This window comes from Protopterus annectens, chromosome 15.part0 (genome assembly GCF_019279795.1).
Source record: "Protopterus annectens isolate FY-2018-M chromosome 15.part0, PAN1.0, whole genome shotgun sequence".
In the NCBI taxonomy this organism is placed as follows: domain Eukaryota; kingdom Metazoa; phylum Chordata; order Ceratodontiformes; family Protopteridae; genus Protopterus; species Protopterus annectens.
Genome location: NC_056749.1, coordinates 96,255,017 through 96,278,419, shown reverse-complemented (window position 1 = coordinate 96,278,419; position 23,403 = coordinate 96,255,017).

The window sequence follows — 23,403 nt, the reverse complement described above, 5'->3', positions numbered from 1 at the left end:
TTAGAGAGTGTGGACTGATGTTTGAATGAACTATCTCTCTCTCTCTCTCTATATATATATATATATATATATATATATATATATATATATATATACATAATATGTATATATATATATATATATATATATATATATATATATATATATATATACACACACATACATGTATGTCTACAGATATACAGACATATATATATATATATATATATATATATATATACACACACAGAACTCATAATATGCATCTACATATATACAAACACACATACACACATATTAATATAAATGTTGAATGACAGTACTGCACAATATGTGTGAGAGAACATCTAGTTTGTTAAGGTAAAAGTGAGAATTGTATTAAATAGAGTGTATATGTTGCTTAACTAGTTAAATGCAATATGTATTCTCTAGTTGAGACTGTTTAAATAAGGAGAACTAGAAATATTTACAGAGGAATTATTAATTAAATAATTCATTAATAATTTATCAATAATACTTAATAACAATGAGTTGGATCTCTGTAATATTATATAAAATTTCCTGTCCTGTTATGGCTGTTTATACACCATTACCAACTGGACATGTAACGATCATAAGTTTAGTATAATTAATTAGAGTTGAGATTTTTTACAAACTTCAATGAGGTAGGTTTTTTATATAATATATGTTCCTACTAAAAATTTTTTATGTTTATTATGGTTTTATGTATTGATTATTAGGATGTTTGTCACAAAATTAGGTTATACAAGCACAATGATTACTCGGTATTTTTATCTAGTTATTGAATATTTAGAGTATATTGTAGTAAGGTTAATTAAGAATAATGTCATGTAATATGGTCCATGAAAAGTTTACAAATTCATTAGTTTTAATAATATTATTGAAGACGAAATATAAGGTATTTCATTTTGTAAAACTTAAGTGTATTATAATAAGAGCTTAATACACAGAATAGAGTTCCAGCGCAAGATGTGAACACCATGGCAAGACGGTCTTTGCTAGCTCACGGAAGTGAGTTTTGGCACTAACGTAATGACGTACTAGAATAGAAGAGAACGTTCATACCAGGTTAAGGACAATTTAGGTAGATGTTGAGAATCGCAAGGATTAGTAACTGTTTTTATGTTTCTTGTGCAGCTTGCAATTCTGTACACTACAATAGATGAAGTCCCTTGTTTAATGACAGGTAAAGTTACGGAAGTAGACAACAAGGATAAGCTTTATTTCAAAATTTCATCTGAATGTTTTTATCAGTATGTATGTATTATGCCTTCGGTGCAATGTCTGAAAAGTAGTATTGAAGCTTTTGCAAAGAACACTTGCTTAAAAAGCATATGAATTAGAAGCGATGTTTTGCATTAATTCAGTACAGACATTAGTCTAAAGGGGACTGTTTTTATTTAAGAAATCGATGTGTTTTAATAAATTGGGTATGAGTTTTTGATAAATGAACATTATTTGTACTTTCAACATAAGCAATACTGGATTATTGTATCCAGTTTGATAAGCATTTGGAAGTTATTGTTGCGTTTAGTATTAACAACAATGATCGCAATCATATGTAATAACAAGACTGCTGAGTGAATGCTTGAGTTTAATTGCTTAATTGGTGAAGATTTGTTATTGGATGTTGACTACTATTTGAACAGAGCATTTTTAGCAATTTAATTGTGATCTGAAGAAGCGTGCCCAGAGCACGTGAAAGCGCTTATCCTTTTGTTTTATACTGAAATAAAGAAGATTGTGCTCTTACTTCTCATGGTGTGTCCTGAGGTTTTCGTTTGGAATATATATATATATATATATATATATATATATATATATACACACATACATGTATGTCTACAGATATACAGACATATATATATATATATATATATATATATATATATATATATATATATATATACACACACACAGAACTCATAATATGCATCTACATATATACAAACACACATACACACATATTAATATAAATGTTGAATGACAGTACTGCACAATATGTGTGAGAGAACATCGCACATATCAATACACACACACATATATATAGCAGTAAGTGGGTGCAAAATGGGCAGTTATGTCTGGTGTGAACTCCATGTTGGGAACACATTGTCCTTGTTTGTGAAGATGGGATTGGTATTTTGGGGAAGGATAGTAGGTATATTTGGGGAGGTAGGCTGGGTTAGAAGACAGACAAGACAGCATACAGGGGCAGTATATGACACATGTGGTGGGTAAACACCTTGGATGGTGAGTGTTGTTTGGAATGTGAAAGCCCGTGAGCCATCATATGGAAACAATGGGACCAAGGTCCCCACCCATGGGCAGTCACAACAGCATTGTCACGGACATGAAGGTTCCTGGGCTGGGGGCTAAGCAGGAGGAGCATGCAGACCCTGTGATTGTGTACTGAGGGCCTCAAGGTGGTGTAGCACATCCTCCAAGTTTCTGTGGAGCTCCCTATGCACCAAACCCTGGACCTGACCTCAAGTGATAGGATCATGTCTGTGTGTGCTCCCAGGGGGTGGGGCAAACACCATCCTCTGAGGTGGTTCCACCTGAAGGTAGTGCAGGACCAGCAGATGATGAGGTCCCAGGGTGGGTCCCAGATGTGATGTGGCCTGGTAACATGGCCAGATGAGGTGGGAGAGGTGGTTCTGCTGGCAACTGTCTTCCCAAACATGCTATTGTGTCACTGTTATAGAACATATGTGGGTAGTAATAGTCCACTCATGCCAGGATTATGTCTAACAGCATGCATAGATATCCCTATTAACACAAAACACCAGATTTGCAGCAGTCACATAGCAAACAGAACACATGCATATATGGAAACATAGTGGCCGTTACAATGGCATGCAGGTGACATTTTTCGGAACAGGCCACCAATGATAGTGTTTCAACATGGAACATGACTACAAACACATTACACAAATTGTTGTACAATACGATATATGTCCCAATGGTAGGTCATTTGTAGACATATCCATTTAGTTGTGCGATCAGATTGTCATTGCAGATATGGTGGGGGGAGACAGAGATATGTATTAACAACTATTATATCCTTGCAGTATGAGGTCCTCAGACCTGCTTCCCTCTTTATGTCTTTCAGGCAAAATGTCCTGGGAGAGACTTCCGATGTACACAGCGCAGGATAATGATGTCATCACCACATACCTGGTGCAGCACTACCACACCCTGTTCAGGTGTGCAGCCCATGATCTGCAGGATAGGACCACCCTGTGGAATGATCTTGTCCACAGGGTAAACAATGTTGGCCTGCATAGCCACAGTTATGAGCAAGTCTGACATTGATGCACTGATCTACTCCTCCATGCCCATTAGCGTGCTGCTGCGGTTAGGGGAGACCAGCTTGCAACAGGGGGCTTCATGCCATCCAGCCCCCCCTGACACATTCTGAGGAGTTCCTGGCCAGACTCGAAGCACCTGCCCACCCGCCAACACAAAACCCGGCAGAAAGCATAGTGTTGGTGGGTGCTACCCACACAATGGCTGAGGAGCGTGCAGGTAAGGCCACAGGGCACATCAGTAGACCACTGTTGCTTATCCTTCTGCATCTGTAGAGTTTAATCATGCATATTAGCTTAATTGTTTTCTTAGAACTAGCCAGTTTTCTAGTTTCAGCACTCAGATCTGTTTCTTTGAGCTCAGCACTTGTTCAGAACTCATTGTAGGCACTAAATATGCTACAAATTACTACAGCACTCAACTTTCCTCACTTGTCTAGAGGAAAACAGTTTTTAGTACTTAATAATTAAGCACCTATCCAAGCATGTCTAAGGGTCAGCTCCCGATGTTTTCTCCTGTCTACCTGATGAATCTGGGCATCTTGGGGCAATGCAGCAATTGCCTCATGTACACAGACAACCCTGTCCTTCTACCACCCAACACTACAACCTGTGAGAGATGCACTTATATAACCAAACTGGAAGCAAAGCTCTCTTCACCCAAGACTGGACTAGACAGTCAAGAGGAGAAGGTAAACACTTGCACCACACCACACTCATCACATAGTCCCTCAAAACCTACACCACCAAAACACACACATAGAAACACAAAACACACACCTACATTCGTGGAAGCTCTCAAAAAATCTACCCAAGCAACAGGGACCTCCAAAGCAGAAACATAAGCAACTTCCACCCCCCAACACAACCCAAATGACACATAGCCCACAAACTCAGTGTGCCACTCAACCACAGCCCATAAGGCGTAACAATGTATCTAACACTCTAGTCATAGTTGACTCTATAGTCAGGCACACTGATGTTCCACTCACCAAGCTAAACAAGGAGAAAGTCACTGTCAGCTGCATGTCAGGTGCCAGGATCTGCCACATAACGCATGCACTCAGGTCACTCCACAGCAAGTACAAATATGACTCTGTCATTTTTCATGTTGGTGGGAATGACCTGAGACTTACCTCCCTGGACTACATGAAAAGAGACATGGAGGAGCTTTCTGATCTTGTAGCCCAGGCAGGAATGACCCTAGCCCTGAGTAGCATCCTGCCATCACCCAGAATGACACCACAGTATAAGAACAAAATGATTGACTTCAACAATTGGCTAAGCTTCTGGTGTCATTCTAAGGGGATCCAGTATCTGTCTGCCTGGGATGACATGATCGACAAACCACGATGTTTTGCCAGAGATGGCCTGCACCTGTCGCCCTTGGGATTCCGGATACTGGCTAAGGCTCTTGCCTCCCCTATAGTGCCCTTTTAGGCAAGATTCAAATGACAAATTCACCACCATAACAGGTACAAGCAAGCAAAATCTGAGGGTAATGCTTCTCAATACTAGAAGTCTAAACCTCAAAATGCACTCACTCGAGACACTCCTTAAAATGGAGAACATCAACATCTGTGCAGTGATGGAGACCTGGTTCAAGGCTCCAGAGAGCACCCCTGCATTACCAGGCTATAATTCATACCACACCTTTCAGCCACCTAACTTGGACTGAAGCACTAAAGGCGGAGGCGTGTCAATATTCATTAAGGATATCCACACCTCCAGGCTAGCTGCTCAGCATAATGCATCTGAGATTATCAAAGTGCAACTAAGTCTGGACAAGACCGCATTGCAAATTGTAGCTTGCTACAGATCCCCCACCATGCCCCAGGATTCCCACTCATCATTTCTTGATACACTGGAAAATATTAGGGTACAACCTAACACCCTAATAATGGGTGATTTCAACTACCCCACCATTAACTGGAAAAACTACTCGTGTACCAACTCTTGTGCTCAACGTTTTCTGGAATTTATAAATTCTAATGCCTTGGATCAACTTATCCACAACCCCAACAGGGGCAGCAATATCCTAGACCTGGTCATTACCAACATGGGCAACTGGTATTCCACACCAGAGGTCAATTCCTCATTAGTCAGATCCGACCACAAGCAAATCACCTTAGACATCCACATCCCAGCCCCACCCCCCACTAGGGAAACCACCGTAAAAAATTTCTCCAAAGCCAACTTCACATTTCTTAAGACAGAAGTGGCAAACTTCACAACACCCATGCTGACGGACAGTAGAGATACGACTGCTGAATCCTATACAATTGCACTTTATAAGCACTTACATGAGTACATGGATCGTGCAATCCCTAACAGAACCAAGATGCTATTCTCCAAAAAAAGGAAGCCAATCTGGTGGTCCCCTGCTATAAACAAACTCTACAACAGAAGAAAGAAACTGTTGCAAAAAAGAGTAAAATCCCATGATTGGAGGAACTCCGTGGTCAGCCTCAGTAAGAAGCTGAGATCCCTCATAAAATCCTCCAAAGCTAGTTACGAAAACAAAATCGCCACTGATTCTAAAGACAACCACAAAGCTATGTCAGGAATCTCAATGGCAACACTGAGATCTGCTCTGAGTTACAGCACAATGGCACTAAATATACAGAACCAACTGATATTGCCAACATCCTGGCAGATAGTTTCAGTGCTAACTTTACCCCTCTCTCATCCCCTAAAGGGCCCATCTCTATACTGGAAGAATGCAAAGTACCTGTAATCATGGCTGCACAGGTTAAAAACACACTCTCCAAAGCCAAGAACACAGCATCCATGGGACCTGACAACATCCCAGGTTGCGTTCTACATGAACTACAGAATGAACTGGCACCCCACCTAAGTACCATGTTCAGTCATAGCCTCACCTCAGGCTTTGTGCCCACTGAATGGCGCACAGCAACAGTTATTTCACTGCCCCATTAGCCTGACGAGCCTGGTCTGCAAGGCTATGGAGCATATCATCATGGAACTTATAAACAATGACATTGGTAATCTTCAAACTCTGGACCCTACCCAGTTCGGGTTTGTAAAAGGCAGATGATGTCTCCTAAACCTGATAGACTTCTTTGAAGCAGTCACCAAAGATGTAGATGAGGGCAAGGTGGTACACACAGCCTATCTAGATCTCGCCAAGGCTTTCAACACCATCCCCCACTCTGGAATTATAGACAAACTCACTAAAGTAGGTATAAATCCCTATGTCACAAGATGGGTTGCCAACTGGCTCACTGACTGAACCCACACTGTGAAAGTAGCAGACTCTAAATCCAACTTCAGACCAGTGGCAAGTGGAGTACCACAAGGTTCAGTCCTAGGTCCTCTCCTGTTTAGTATCTACTTCTCTGAAATACAGGTTAACACAGAAGGTCTTTGGCTAACAAAGTTTGCAGATGACTGCAAACTAGAAGCCATAATCAAATCTCCTAACGATGTGGACATCCTACAAAAGAGCCTCACTGAGACAGATGTCTGGTGTCAAAGCCATGGCCTGAAGCTAAATGCCAAAAGTGCATTGTCATCCCTTTTGGTAAAAACTTTGTACCCATGAACTACCACATAGGTGGTAGTCTACTTAACACTGAAAGTGTGATAAGAGACCTTGGGACACAGGTGGACAGTAGTCTCTCCTTTGATAATCACATTGCCACAGTAGTCAGGAAATCCTTCTATGTGGCACACCTCATCACAAAAGGTTTCTCATCCAGGAAAAAAGAGGTCATTGTTCCCCTCTACTCATCACTCATTAGACCCATTATAGAGTACAATGCCCTTTTTGGTATGTACCTCACAAGACATCTACAACAACTGGAAAGGCCACAGAAATACCTCATAAAGAGGATTACCAGCCTCAAACAGATGCCCTAAGCAGACCGTCTCAAACACCTCCAGCTTTACTCTGTTGCATATCGCCTACTCAGAGGCGATCTCTGCCTAACATGCAAAGCTATATCAAACCCAGAGCTGTTGGACGTGCTCCACATAAAGAAATCCCAATCCCTCAGAGCTACATGCTCTAGGGACCTAAACCTTGTCACCACAATAAACAGAACATGCTGGAGGGATAGATTCCTGTCTCAGAGACTTCCCATACTTTGGAACAAACTACCTATCTATATCAAACAAAGCTCCTCATTAGCACTCTTCAAGAAAAATCTTGAGGATTGGATGGGAGATAGGAAATTCACCCCAGGGGTCACTTCTGTGGCTCTGCTTGACAGGGGCACAGGAAAATAATTTTCTTGGGTGGCAAAAGCCAGGGTACCATTTGGCTAGGCTTATATAGGCCCTAGGGCCAATAGCCTAGCACCTACCTATGAACCTATGTGTGCACAGAGATGAACATAATGGTGGGACAAATGGTCTACAGTAGGGACATGTCTGAAACATCACCCTTATACAGTGCTACAGCAGTGTATATACCACTATTACAATGGCAACTGTTACACATCTACACTACGGCATATCATAATACTGCATTCCACAACTCTTACAGCCTGCAATGTGGTCCTAACATAAGCATTGCATGTGTAATATGGAATCCTATGTTAGGACAGCAAATATGGGGAATACATACCTTCACAAACACTGGAAGCATATGTGTGCATACACTCCAGATAACATATTGTGGGAGCAGCTTTTGAGGTACTGACAGCATGCATTCTTCATGAGTATGGGCCTTCCAGCAAGTACAGGTCCTCAATGTCACACCAAAAAATGGTCTGCTGTCCTAGACGTTTGGCCATTAAATGTGCCCACTTACCTGCAACAGAAGCAGCCGTGGCTTGCACACATCTTGCAAGCCATGGAATGGATCCCATACCCAACAGGTAGCACCCAGGAGTTGGACATGTAGCCTTACTTCACCATTGCATATGCTATGGCAAGCAGTGCAGACAGTCATGTATGTGGCGAGGATGTATGGGACAGGATTAATGTAGAAAATAAACAGATGGCCATCCAAGACAGATGACAACACATGTTGCAAACTGGCTGTGCAGGCTGCCTAGTAACATGCCACAATGCTGAGGGAGTTGCAGAAATGTCTAGTAAGTAGTGGCTGTGCAGTACCTGTGTCGGCAATTGCCTGGACTCTGCATACGTCTGGCCCATAGGTTAGAGATATCAGATGGGACAGTTGTAGCACAGGAAACATCAGCCAGGCCTCTCTACAGGTAGCATATGCATAACAGCAAATGTTCCCCAAAGGCATGCATTGCAATGTGTACTGGTGTACCAAGACCACATTGGAAACCTATAGACAGTATCAATTAAGATACATGTGCTGCACAACCAACACCTCATCCTACCTCAGGCCCACCATCCCCATATGTACATTGCTGGTGCCAGTGTACACCTGTATGTTTGCCATTCATTAGCAGGGACTATGCCAGTACACATGGTGTTCAGAGTTTGGGACACTGCAAAATGACACACATGTGTAGCCCATAGTTGTCAAGCATCTGCAAAAAGGCTGAGGATGGGGAGGGGGTGTCATCTTGAAACACAACAGTGCACTGAAGCAGGGATCCAAAGCTCACTAAGAATGGCTGTATCTGCACACAGTCAAGGTCATGAATTGTGTCAGACATAACCCTGACTCCACAGCAATAGTGACGGCACTATGTGACCTCCGAGGGCTATGCACATGATTTGACTTTGCAATCATGCAGAGTTGGGGGATATTTGTAGGGCAGGGTGACCAAATACTGGCAAATGCAGATGGTCCATGCCAGTATACCCCTTCCAGGAATAGTGACTGCTGTAGTACACATAACAGTAGGTGCAACAAACCATCATGATAAGGGTGTGCACACATATGCACCCACAAATTGTATGCATCTCAATCAGCATCTGCACAACTAACACATTTGTTTGATACTGCATTTGATTGCACGGGTCATATATCACATATCAGGTTCATGTAATGTTAACATATGCAGTAATGTGGCCCCATAGCATATCAGGGAAGAGGGTGCCATATCAATAAGGGTGTGAACACTCCCCATAGCCATGGTAAGGCTTGAAGGTTGTCAGTGTAATTGTATTTTATTGGCCATACATGCACTGCTGATGATGAGATCTGTAAATCAGGCATCAGGAATTCACAAATGACATCTGTCCACATATCATCCCAGGCATGTGTTGGAATAACACATGGTGGCTGTGAACAGCAGAGCAAACATAACTGACACACATATACACATTCAGCAATGGTGTGTACACCTGTGAGGTATGGGGCACAGTACATGCCAGGGTACTGAACAGGTGCACAGCAATACTGTGTACATGGGTACAGTGTGTTCCAGGGAAAGGGCATCACCTACTAACACAACCCATGCATCACAGAGATGCATAATGTTGCTAGCAGGGATGGACTATAGCTGCACTGCATGCTTTGGAGTGCCATATGTCATGCATGTTGACAGATGGGTATTGAGAGGTCTGTATGTAATATCTTTGTGCAACCTCACCTGTAAGTGTGGGTGTGTGTGTGTGTGTGTGTGTGTGTGTGTGTGTGTGTGTGTGTGTGTGTGTGTGTGTGTGTGTGTGTGTATGTGTGTGTGTGTGTGTGTGTGTGTGTGTGTGTGTGTGTGTGTGTGTGTGTGTGTGTGTGTGTGTGTTTGTGTGTGTGTCCATGTATATCCATGTATGAGTGTGGGGTTGTTCATACCTCTCAACGTCCCTAGAAATCATGCAGTACATGGGCATGGACAGACACATTAGACACCAGGAATACTTTTCTGACATGAAATCTCAGGACAAATAGTATAATAAAGTCTGCAGCATGAAAGATGCATTGGGAGGAAAACTAGACACCAGGGATACTGTTTTAATTGCAATCAGCAGAAAGGTGAAAGAATACCCATGGATGCAGCACTAAAGATGCATTGGGGAATTACTAGACAACACCAGAGAGTGTTTCCAAATATTATTGTATTCCACATAAAAAGTTAATAGAGCAACAGATCTTGCATCTACTGAAAAATAGCTCAGTATGACACTCCAGTGCGTGACATTATTGAGTGACTGTAGTAGCCCATAACGTATGGGGGTCATGCTCAAGACATCTGGACAAAACCAGGGTGAACACTTGATGACATCAGGGTGTATTTGAAAAAATGACTCCAATCAAGTTAAAGAGTTAATGGAGTAACAGGTCATGTTTTGTGATCACTTTTCTGAGCAATTAGAAGAATGATACGTTAATGATTGGTATTAATGACTGTAATTATTCAAGACTGATGCAGGATGTGGAAATTAAGAGAAAAAACTAGGGACATTCTGTAAACTCAGGGACAGGTAAGTAGTATGGTGGAATGTCAGGGTGTGTGTGTGTGTGTGTGTGTGTGTGTGTGTGTGTGTGTGTGTGTGTGTGTGTGTGTGTGTGTGTGTGTGTGTGTGTGTACTGTTAAGCAATGACGTACGGGTCTTAAAGTGTGTTTCTTGTTTTCCCCTTACAGGTGGCGAGGTGGGTCAGGGTCCCTCCTGCAGGCAATCTGATGTTGGTGTCCATACAGACAGTGAAAATGATGATAGGTGTGTTAAGGCACAGACGGGGTTGTCATCGGCTGAAGCTGCACGATTGGTTGACATCCCACTGTTATCCACCCCATCCCTGCACACAGTCATAATGCCTATACATACCCCATCACCAGTGGCCATAGCTGAAGGACAGTTGGCGGTTGGTGGCATGGGACAGGACAGTGTGGTATCTATGGCACATGTGTCTGGACACAGCAGCCATAGCTCTATGTCCAGTGGGGTACCACATAGGCAGCAGTACAGGGGTGCTCATTGGAGGGCTGCTGGTCATCGTGACCCTGGCATAAGTGCCACATCTGGTACCACCAGACACATGTTTCAGGCCAATGGAGGTGCAGGCACATATGGATGGTACATCAGACAGGCTCTGAGGCTGAAGAGGGCTACTCATTCAGCTATTACTGACAACATCTGTGATCTTGCAGGTGCCCTCCATTATTTTTCAGAGGTCATGGATAGACGGTTGGGTAAGATGGTGGGATTCCTCGACCGTGGAATATCCATGCTTGAGCATATGGTGGGAGTGGTGTGAAGCCACGTGGATGTAGGCCAGCAACACCAACAGCTGGAGGTCGACGTAGACATGTCAGAACACAGAGCCACTCCTGTAGTGGCAGTACCAGCCCCAGTACTGCAGGGGGGTGCTGTCCACACCACACCACAGCAGGCCATGTGCACGTGGCCCTGGCCAGTCCCAAGAGGGACCCAGATCCAGCAGACATATGTCATCATCAGAGGAGAGTACCATATCATGGCTTGTACCTGGTGGTGCCCATGGAACCCCTGGCAGGCACAGTTCTCATGTCTGTGGCTGGAGATGGTGAACTGCACACCCTGCCAGGTACAGTCTGCAGCTGTCCAACAAACCCCTGTATAGAGCAGTCAAATGGGAGAAATGTGTGCATGCATACACACACACAATACCAACACAGCTAGGGCAACCCCATACCTACACACACCACATCACCACAGCCAAATTAATAATTAAGCCACCTCACTCACACACATAGTTTCAAACATATGGCTCAGCCTAGGTCTCTGGCAAACCAACAACACACCCTGTGCATATTGTGATACCTGTGCCACATTCCTGTCATCCATAACATCGATGCAGGGACAGGCTAATATGGTTCTCATGCACAGGGTGACTGTACTATGGTATACCAATGTAATGTTGTGTAACATGTTGTCATGCGTAAAGTTTAATGCTTACAAGTCAGGAAGTGTAGCTGTCCAGCCATGATGCATTATAGCTGTTATTAACACTGAGTGATTGTGGTCTCCATAATGTATTCCGTTTGTGTTGTACATGTCCATGTGTCAGCAGGATGATGGTCTGCTGTTGTATCCTTCAAGGGGTATGGCACTGTGGTGACACCTTGGCTGTGCCATATCCTGGGTCCAGGTGAACACATGTCACAGGTCTGTATAACAGTTACTGCATGTGCCACATGGCTAATAGGTCTGGGGGTGTATACAAGTGAGTGCATAGTGGCTGATGTCAGCAGCCTTTCTACAGTGGACAATGGTAAGTATACTGGGTGGTATACACCAAATGTTTGTGTATAACACACACATGCTTTGGTGTTGCTGCAATACACAGAGAATACTGTACACATGGATGTATGTACCTGTGCAAGGAACCCATTTTACCCTATGTGATTCCACCAAGACAGAATAGGCACAACAACATATTGGGAAATAAGCAGTCTGCTTGTTTAATGTAATTGACGATGGTACTGGCAGGGTATATGTCCCCTTCCCCAATGTAGTGCAATCCTCAACTCGGTAAACATAGGTGTACTGGTGTGGGTGACACATCCTACCCTTTGAAGGGTGAGAGGTGCTGTAGAACCAAAGATAGTGTGCTAGACAACTACTTAACCTGTTAACATGAACTGTACAGTATTACGGCCAGCTAAGCGGGGGGGATACACTCAACAGTAACTGCAATGATGGTGGCTGTGTCCACAAGAGCCACACCCAGCTATATATACCAACCCCAGTATCACTGTACACCTATAAAGTGGGGAAGAGGGCATTTACACATCTACTACTAGTTGTGATGGGAATGTATTTCCACAGGATGATACCTGTGAAATATTAGCATTTGCCAGGCAGTTCTCGGACAGATGACCTCCTGGGACATGTATATTCTGCAAACGGAAGTAGATTCCTTCACATACACACACACACACACACACACACACACACACACACACACACACACACTCTTAGTTGGCAACACTGGGACTAGAACCCCTACCTAGGTATGTAGTGCTACTGATGTGTGTGGCCTTAATTGCACACACACCACACAGCTTTTAGGATGAGATGTGTTCCAGGTTACATGTTACGTGAAGAACAACCCCAGGCCTGTACAGTATGGTAATGGGGGATGTACTGGTTGTTTATGGACAATACATAGTGTGACATACTGTCATATACACATTGACAAACACATAACAGTCATACACACATCTGAGAGTCCTGGGCATATCAGTGCTAACTACTTTATCAGTGTGCCCATTCTGTTACAGATAAGTTGCACACAGCACATGCATAACTGGGCTGGATAGTTTTATCAGTTACCTGTATGGTTGATGGTGACAGTGGTCCCCATACAGTGGAACATGGGACATGTACTGGGGGTACCATGGTGTAAAGACAGTATACCCAGCACCCACACCCCACAGTGGATATTGTACACACTGAAACCCATGATAACACTCTGACATACCCACCATCACACATTGACCAGGACTGTAATACAACCCCTTGTCCATCCCAAGAGTGCTACTACAGGGATATACATCTAATGCACATGCCACAGGGATAGTAGGGTGATGCATTGTCATGGCTCTCCTATGGTCAGCAACATAACTATCCCTAATATTGTGTGGCAAGGCATATTGTATTAGGAGAATGTGGCCTCAGAATGCTGTATCCTACAAATATACACACATGCACACATACACACACTTGCTAGAACTCAGAGGGAATCCCATGCCTATCAACACATTTGTACAACAGTGTTGTGCTGGTGCTGCAAGCCCCAGGTAGCCATTAGGGAGAAGAGTGTAACAAAGTACATGTAATGTCTGGTACAGCAGCAGCCACATGTAACTATGGCAATGGGGAGTGCTGTGGGTGTGAAGGGCCTCAGGGTATTATCAACTACAGGTCTACAAACACACAGACACTATTATTCTCAGTAATGCACACGTACACATTTGTCAGTGCTGGGGTCCATCAGTGGAGGTGTTCATAGGTGTGTACCAGGCTATTGTCAATGGAGAGATGGGAAGTGTAGGAGGATGTGTGCACAGTGGTATCATGCCACCTGCCATGTGTCAGCAGGCCATCTATCAAGAGATACCACAGGGGTGATCCTCAGGTGAGAGTTACATGCAACATCCAATAATCTGTTTGCCTCTTGCAAAGGGCCAGTGAGGTGCTCCAGTTGACATGTATGCGACATGTATTACATAACATGGTCAGTGTCTGTCTTGGAGACCTGTACCCAAGCATGTTCTGTTGACTGTGGTAGTGTAGTTGAGGTATCCATGGCATGTGGTGCATACAGGGTGTGGATTCCTAGTTGTGGCATTCATAACACAGCTGGGCAGACATGTCAGTGTCAGTCAAGCATAGATTGCCTGTAAGTAGTTAAGATGGATACCTGACATCTGTACAGCTGTACAGAGGACAGACAGACATCAGCTAGCCAACTGGCTATGCATTAGGATGAATGTGTTGACAGACAGACATCTGACACCAATAGGTATGCCATTACTACATGACAGCAGCCCTCAATGACATGTCCTAGACACACAGTAGTCTACAGTTAATATCCACATGTCAAATCAATATCCAGTAGGAAATATTTAATGAGACACAGCTCACACACCAAGAACAGTTAGGACTCAGAGTCCATATTTGCATGGAGGGGTGTTTGGTTCCAGTACTACAATCTGCAATCTACTCTTACTTGGGAAAGGGGAAAGCACTGTCAACAGTAGTAATATAATGATACACTGCATGCCAGTGTGACTGCATGTAACCTGGGATACTACCCATGTATGTAACACATTCAAATGGAAAAGAGTGTTGTACAAGCCAAATATATACTCAGGGGTCCCAGACAGTAGACTCATACCCCTTGCTACTGTAATGACAGCACATAGACGCATGTTATGCACATGGAATTAAATACACTTATTAAAGATGTCATTGCCCTGCTATTTTATAAGACCGGAATGTGAGCACTCATTTCCAGGACTGAGCCATGCATAGCAGGTTTCAGCATTGCTGCAGTATTAATGCTAAGCATATTTACGCACTGGTAAGCAAAGCCTACAGTGTGTAAGCACCTATACTTTTAACAGTACGTTAGCAGTGCTTACTGTTGCTCAAACCCACTCAAACCCACTTAAAGCTGCTCAAAACCACCTTAACCACTCTGTATTTAATAGCCCTTGTTCTGCCCAGCAACAAAATAAACAGCCCTTGCAAGACTTGAACCCAGGACCCTGTACACTATAGTCATAGCAGTTAACCACTAAGCCATCACAGCTGCGAAGGCAGTTGTTGTTTTTTCCAATATATCCGTCAGTAAACATACTGAATAGTACTGAACAACTGCTATGACTTCTACAATTGTGTAGTAGCTGTTAGTGATATTACTGTTGAATCATGTATGCTGTTATATCTAAATATACACATATCAGATAAATACGGTGTGATACATCTGGAAAGGTGTAGACAACAGTCATGTTTACGCATAAGGATATGGACATACATATATCTGACATTGCACTACAGTGGGGAAACAAATAAATTCCCTTTCCCCACTGTAGTGTAGTGACAAACAAACACAGACAGAGTTTCATAGTTGACATATCTGGGATTAGAACTCCTATTTAACTAGTACATCACACTATAGCATTACACAGTTAGAGCATGCACCACGGAGCTTATAGGGCTACTCCTTTCCCAAAGGTGTGTTTCAAGGTGAATGACCTCAGCAGGCTTGCCAAAGTAGGGTAATGGAAAGTGTAGTGACTGTGAATGGCCTCAAAAGCAGTGATCCCTACACACACACACACACACACACACACACACACACACACACTTGCCATGTTTGGGATTAGAACTCCTACTTAACTAGTACATCACACTATAGCATTACGCAGTTATAGCACATGCTACAGATCTTATAGGGCTACTCCTTCCCCAAAGGTGTATTTTAAGGTGACTGACATTAGCAGGCTTGCCAAAGTAGGGTAATAGAAAGTGTAGTGACTGTGAATGGCCTCAAAAGCATTGATCCCTACACACACACACACACACACACACACACACACACACACACACACACACACACACACACACACACAGTCTCACAATTGCCATGTCTGGGATTAGAACTCCTACTTACCTAGTATATCATACTATAGCATTACAAAGTTACAGCACACACTATGGAGCTTATAGGGCTATTTCTTCTCCAAAGTTGTATTTCAAGGTGAATGACATCAGCAGGCTTGCCAAAGTAGGGGAATGGGGAGTGCAGTGTGTGTGAATGGGCCATAAACCATTCATCTGGAAGCACACACACAACACTCAGTCACACACAGGTTTACATTTAACAGGAATGTGTATACAACTGCTAGATGAATAATGACTTGTACAGTCATGTTACACAGTTATCACAAGCACCACAGACACTATAGTGCTGAGGGATACCAGAAGCATGTGGTATTGGCCAATTGGATGTGAGATGGGTGGGACAGGCCTCATAATGGGAAGCTCTTTGTCACTGTCACTCTCTTCCACACATCTATGTATGTGTAAGTTTGGCCTATTATAGTGTGTTGTCCTTGGATATATGTATGTATTCCTATCCAATGTGTGTGCAAAGCATGACTGGTGTGCAATGTGGGTGCACAAACATCTGTGACTGACAGATATGTATAGTCCACTGTTGTTGTAAGACATGGGATTCATTTCTGTAAGTGTGGGAGCATGCCCAGTATGACCTTCTGTATTAAATGTGTGAATCCATTTCAGGTAGGTTGTACTCCAGTGCAGACTTTTGTGTTCTACACCTACAGCTAGCAACCTGTTTCTGCAGGATATCTGTAGATAGATTGACAATATGGGGTCACAATGGGCAAAAGATAGTGGGATACTGTAACTAATTGTGTCTGTGCTGCTTCTGATACATGGTTTTGGTGTCAGCAGAGATATTCAGACATATGTACTGTTTTAGACTGTGATGTTTTATGTCATCAACTACTGACAGGTATACATATTTACTTGCAGTAATTTCCTGGGAAACACAAGATGAATGAAGCTGTGTTCAGTATTGTGGTCTGCAGCCTACATAATCTTGCACAATCATGCCATTCTGGAGGGGGAGCTGCAGACACTTGTTGATGGTTCTGTGTAAATGGTCCAGCACTTTGGAACTGTGGTGGCTGAGGATCCCATGCTTGTACATTCATGAACTTGACCATATGGCCATATCCTGCTGTGGCCATACCTCACAGCTGTACAGATTCACACAGGTTACCCAGAGGCAGGGCTCATATTTCTGGTCATTACTCCTTCACATTGTGGTTTACGAGCAGGTTTGTAGCCACCCATTCCTGTGTTTGCAGGCAGGGATAGTATGTGCACACATGTGAGTTTCAGATTTCACACACTCCATGGCATCCATGCTTCTACCCCCCCTTTATTCTATCCCCTTTCGAACATTATACAAACGTTATCTGATAAGTATCCCTACAGTTATCACTTTATCCCAGCAGTATTTAGGGGCTGGTACACAGTTCATGCAGTAGGACATGGTGGATATGCTTCTGTGATTTGTCAACATGGCCTTGCATTTGTGTTCTGTGGGCTGTGTTATGTTGTTATTTGGGAGTCCATGAGATAACATACATTGGCAGTACAAGTGAGACACAGGCCTTGACAGAGGACTGTAGGGCATTTGGTAACAGGCTGGTGCATTGTGTCACTCCTGCAGTCCCAGGCTGCAAGCCACTATATTCCCCTGGGGTGACAGGGTAGGTGTGCAAGGTGTTAATGTCAATAGTTTCTGTCCTTATTGATCCATTGGTGTGGATGCTGGCAGGGTGCTGCTTCGATTTACATGTCAATAATTGTATCCAAAAAACACATCTCAAGCTAGGTCTCCTCTATAGAAACAAAAAATATCTTACCAAAACAGCAAAACTAACACTTAAATGCCTACCTCTTACCCACTTTACTTTATAGCTCCCAAATTCTCACAAGCCTCAACATTGGACTACTAAACAAGTTAGAAACAACTTATAACAGGATTGCCAGATTTTCTGCCCAAAATTCTTAAAAATCCCATCACTGTCTCACTAAAAGAACTAAATTGGCTAGAATTACCTAACCTGCTTTGGTATAAACAGTTTCAGATTATTCATTCCATTCTCTATAAACCCTCTTTCTGTCCAACTAGCTCATCTCTAATCTCTCATTACCTACCCACTAGATTACTCCACAGTTCTGAACAAGGCCTACTAAAAATCTACAAACCAAGGACCAAAATGGGTCACCTAGTCTATAGCTTTAACCCTTCCAAGGCCTGGAATAGCCTACCACTAGATATAAGATCCATTGAACATCCCAATCAATTCAAAACCGCTACAAAAAAATACCTTCATGAAAAATTGGCTTGCCAATGTAATTATCCCCCATAAACACTCCCCTATAACCTTCTACTTCTCTTCTCTCTTCCTTCCCTTCAATAAACAAACTTACTACTTTATCTTCTCCTCTTGGTACATCACTGTACAAACATAACTAGTAAAATATTTCAGCTATTTAACTATAGCACTATTATGTATATAATATGTAATTATGAATGTATCCCTCTGAGGAATGCATTTCTATGCATTTCACTTGCCACAGTTTAATGTATTGTTCATAGGTTAGTATGACACTGTAATTTAATAATGTATGGTACTGATGAATGTAATGTGTGGCACTGTAATGCAGTAATCTGTGGTAGTAATGAATGTAATGTGTGGCACTGCGATGCAGTAATCTGTGGTACTGATGAATGTAATGTGTGGCACTGTAATGCAATAATCTGTGGTACTAATGAATGTATTTCTATATGTATTTAATATGTAAAATTTCTATTTTCTGTTGGAGCTTTTCTCCTCAGGCCTCTGCTGAAAATGGGCATTTGTAGCCCAGTCGGACAAACCCAGTCAACAAATATAAAATAAAATAAATAAATAAATACAGCTAGGGACAAACCTGCATGGGACACCTCTTCAGCATGCTGCATTCTGTGGCTTTTCACATACAGAGGTGGGGGTCATATTGTACTCATTCCGAACAGCAGGGATAAGACCTGTGAGGTACCTGTGGCTGATGGTGGGGTGAGCTGGGTGCATGTGTGCTATGGAAGCTACTTGCAGCTGACTCACAGATATACGTGGGGCATTCCACTTATGCTGGCTTGTACAGGGACATCAGCAGTTTCTCAGTACTTCATACCTGTGCCTTTTGTGGTCTGCTAGTGTTTGGCCAGACAACATCAGTATTCCATACTACACAGCCAACTAATGTGCTGCTAACCTGTATGTACAATCCCAAAGGTGTGTCTATTTGACAGTAACATTTTATACACTCGCTGTCTAGGGTACTTCCACCTGTGTACTGTTTGTATGTCTGGGCCCAGATTCATGACATGTCCATCTTTCAGATGGTGACAGATATTACATCTGAACAATTAGTATGGATTACTGCTGGACTGTGTCTTGCTGAGATGCACTGTGTTTGGCACTGCAGTTGTGAGAACTTGGACCTGTCATCAACAGTACTGGCCATTGGCCACTGGGACACAACCCTCCATGCCTATATGCTGACCACTTTCACACAATATACAACACAGAACAACCTAACACACATAGCCCTGCATATTGTACATGTGCTACAATCTATCCTGCTACTTTGGCCAGCTCAGGCAATCTGTGCTCCACTGTTATTATACCTACACATACATATTACTACATTTCTACATAGGATTGTGTGGGGGGCACACCTGACAACTGTAAACATTTGCTATGACTGTACTGGTATTTCAGGTACTCTGTTGGCTTCCATTTCATTCTGTATTCTGACCTATCATGCAGACTAGCGGCATATCAGTGGAGTACAGATCTTAGGTTTTATTGACCTACATTCAGTTTCAGACTTCTTACCCTTCAGAACTAACATCCCACTGCCTGACCTGTTGTAGTCTGTCTGTGCAGGTCTGGAGGGGGGCTGCTCTCCATAGCCATCAATCAGAAGCCTTAGCACAGCCTTTGTGTTTGTCTACACCTGCCCTGCTGGCTGAGACTGTTGTTGGGTATGTGAGCCTCATTGACATGCATGTGTGTGTCCTATGGACACACATTTAGCCCACCACATGTCCTGCAGTGGGTTTTGTCACTTTGTCTAGTACTGCCTACTTTGTTGACACAATTATTTGTTAAGGATTTCATGCTGCCGATATAGGTGTCTACTATCTGCTGGCATCCTATTCAGCCACCCAATTCCCTAACATGCTCACATCCATACCATAGATACAGGTAACAGAACATATTACTACATTCAGCAATTGATAGTGAATGTGACTTACCTTGTGGCTGTGCCAGTATTGAGGATGGTGCTGGAGGGCTGACTATATCGGATGCATATAGTACACGCCCTATACATGGTTAAGCACAAGTTGTGTCATGTTTGGCATCCCTTTTACTGTTTGTGCGACTCGGAGTGAGGTGTCATTCCCTGGATTCCTACTGTGTCAGTGTATGTGCTATGCGTTGCCTCTTTGCCAAGGCCTGGGCATACTGGGCATGCCTCCTTCTGCCTACTGGGGCAGGCTCAGGTTGTTCCTCCTCCGAGTCACTCTGTGCCTGTGGCTGGTACAGCTCAACAGTTTCTGTAGGAGGTCCCTGTCTACCCTATAGCACTTCACTATCTCCAGCTCATGTAGCCCCTGGTAGGTTACCCTGGGTCTGTACACTCTTCTCCTTCTCCTCACTGTGGGTTGGTCATCAGCATTCTCATACTCACCACTCTCAGCCTCTTCCACATGTTGATTTACGTGAACAAATGTAGCCCTTATCATTTTGCTGCTTTTGTTAGGTAAATTTTTCCAATTTGTGTACACCAGTGGTGTAGAGTTTCTGGGGAAAGCAGATGGAAAGGTGTTTGCATAGTTTATAGTAATGTGCTGGGCTGGGCTGCTGCCTGTGTAATTGCTGATTCTGATACATTTCATCTGCCAGCTATGCTAGTTCTCCTTGATTACCTTCCTACTGCTGTTTTCCCTTCCCATTGTGTCCTGTTTAAGCCCTGAGGTACGCCACACAAACCCAGTGCTCAGATGTGAATGGAGCTGCTATTTCCTGGTTTAATTATTTTTTTGTCTAAAACCTGGTACGTGGCGCGCACACTTGTTTAGGCTATGTAAAGAGTGCTAAGCAGCTTCAGACACACCCCCTTCCTTAAGCTAAGGGCAAACCTGAGCCACAGAGCACCAATAAGCTTACAGTATGCCTGACACACCCCTCTATGATGTCAGCTCTTAGGCTTGCATCATGGTTTCCCTGCACCTACATGGTTGGGTGCAGGCTAGCCATGCGGGGAAATTTGTGATTCAGTCTCATTCCCCTCATTTGCATAGAATTGCCTGCTAATGCCTAGTTACAAGTCTGACACTGAGCCTGCCCCCTTAGCAACCACTATTCACTGGCCTTGATGTCTTCTGCCTGCCATTGACTATAATGGCAAAATTGTGATTTTTGCATAAAAAGTTTTTTTCAAGGTTTTAGTTTTATTTTCGGCCGATCCCATTTGCGCACTGCTGCCCTATGCTTAAACAGTCAAAATCGGACAAAAAATAAGAGTTTTCCATGCCAATGGCCATTGGCATGCCTTCCACATTATATACACACTTTATTTGGAGCTGTCATGGCTCCGTTTTGTAGTTGCAGAAATGTACTCAGTTACTAACTGAGTACATTTCTGCAGGTTACACTAATCTTGAATGAACAGCTGCCAGCTTCCTGGATTGCTAATTCACCTCATTTGCATGTTTTCACCTGCAAATGGGGTAATTAGCATTCATGAGTTGTGTCCATGCAGGAATAGTGCAGGAGTGCTCGTGCACATCCCAGGAGCTTATTCCTGGATCTCTCAGCGGCCGTATTGCCTCCAGTAGCTCTTGCACTATTCCTGCATGCCGTGCAGAGCTTGCTGAATCCTGTGGATTGACTTTTTGTTTGCTGTTGTAATTCTATCTTTGCAGTACCTATGTGTTTTTTGGGTGAAGCAAGCCAGAATTCAAGCTGCAAGCTTTTCAGGACTAATTTGTATTTGGGTGAAGGAAGCTATAAAGCAAGTTACAGCTTCTGGATGTATGAGGTAACATACATTAATATAACCATTATTTTTTTATCAGGGTAGGATCGATCCAGATTCTGTGTGTGGGAAATGAGTGTGGGGCTGTCTGCTGATAAAACTGTAATTCTTGCTCTGCAGAACTAATGTCTATTTTGGTGAAGCAAGCTGGAATGCTAACTTTGGCTACTGTTTCTGTGAAACAAAACACATTTATGTAATTTATTTAATTGTTTTTATCTAAGTAGGATCAAACCAGATACTGTAGGTAGGTTCCAGGTATAGGGGCTGTCTGTTGATATAATGATGGGCCCTGTTGTTTGCAATTGTAATTCTGGGTTTGCAGGTCTAATTTGTATTGGGTTAATCAAGCTGAAATGCAAGCTGTGACTACTATTTTTATGAAACAAAATACATGAATGTAACCCTTATTTATTTATTTTTTGTATCCTGACAGGGTCAAACTATATACTGTGGGCAGGCACTGGATAGAGGGGCCATCTTTGGATGATATGATTGGCCTTGGTATTTGCTGTTGTAATTCTAACTTGGTAGGACTAATATATATTTGGGTGAGGCAAAGAATACAAGCTGAGAGTACATTTTTTGTGATACAAAAATGCATCAATATAGCCAGTATTTTTTATTCTGGCAGAGTCAAACCAGATACATTTGGGTAGGTGATGGGAATGGGGGGGCTATCTAGGGTTGAAATGACTGTCTTTGCTGTTTGAGTTAAGCAAGTGGGGATACAAATTGTCATTACAGTTTCTGTGAAACAAATATACATTAATATAACCAATATGCTTCTATTCTAGGAGGGTAAAATGAGATATTGTGAGTAGGTAATGGGGGCTGTCTGTTGATAAATTTATAATTCTGACTTTATAGATCTAATAAGTATTTTGGTGAAGCAAGCTAGAATACAAGCTGCAACTTTTGTGTCTGTGAAACAAAAATACATTAATGTAACCATTATGTTTTTATCCTGGTAGCATCAAACCAGTACTGTGGGTAGGTAATGTGGATGAAATGACTGGCCATGCTATTTGTCTTTGTAATTCTGGCTTTGCAGGACTAATTTGTATTTGGA